We start from the raw sequence: 1083 nt of genomic DNA on the forward strand, positions 1-1083 counted from the left end.
CTTTCCAGCCCCTCCCAGGAGCCTTCGGGAAAATACCAAGGCCTTTAGCCAGACCCTCGGTAGAATGCAGCCCGCAGGACACTGGCTTCAGGCAAAGGAAGACAGATCGAAAATAAACAGGAGATAAAAAAGGGCCCACTGGCCAGGCTCGTTTGTTTTTCCTACAGAAGAGAGGCAGCATGCAATGAGAACCATCTGTGCCCAGAGCCTGTGCCCGGCAGCTCGTCCCACGCACCCGCCCCCGATGACCACAGGAGCCGGGCAAGGCCTAAGTCCTGGCCTTGGCTGTGGCTGCCAACTGGGCCCTGCAGGGTGGGTGGTACAACTCACTGAGGCTCCACCCTCATCTGCGGCAGCCCCAGGCCTGCCTCCTTGGGGCGCCCCCTGAGCTGACATCCTTGTAAGGGCTGGGGCTTTGAGGACCCCCCCATGCCAGGTCTGAGCTCAGTGACCCAGGAAGCCACTGCTTCGAGCCTCCTACACAGACACCCCGTGTCTGCGGCCAGAACCTGGTGCCAAGAAGGTCCCCATAAGTGATATGACGTGAATGGCAGAGTAAGGGAGAACTTCATGACAGGAGCTGGGGTCCCTGGGCTGGAAGAGTCTCAACTTTATGTCAGAGCTTCCTGGGAAAGGCGGAACTCTCTGGGAGAGGCGGAACTCTCTGGGAGAGCCGTGCAGTGAGCTGGTCAAGGGCTCAGGCTCTGAGTTAGGTCGAGCAGGACTAGAGGCTGCCCCTGCTCCCGCCGCTGTGTGACCCAGCACAAGTTGCTTTCCCTCTCTGAGCCTTAGTTCTGCTACCTGTACACAGGGTTCAGCAGCACTGTCCTCCAGGGGCTGTGAAGGATCATGGGTTCTGGACGGTGCTGGTCACTGTACCCGGCACACAGTAAGAGTTCGGGGAATGCCAGCTGTTGGGACCATGCTACCCCTGCAATAGCCCCTGGCCCTGCTGGGCCCCAGCAGGCAGCCCTGGCTGGATGGGGGAACACCCCTGCCACACTGCATGAAGGTGTGTCTTCTCCCATCCAGAGACCCGACCCTCTCCTAGCAAAATAACTCACAAAGGAAGGTGGACCATGA

This window comes from Rhinolophus hipposideros (genome assembly GCF_964194185.1).
Source record: "Rhinolophus hipposideros genome assembly, chromosome: 11".
Lineage (NCBI taxonomy): Eukaryota > Metazoa > Chordata > Mammalia > Chiroptera > Rhinolophidae > Rhinolophus > Rhinolophus hipposideros.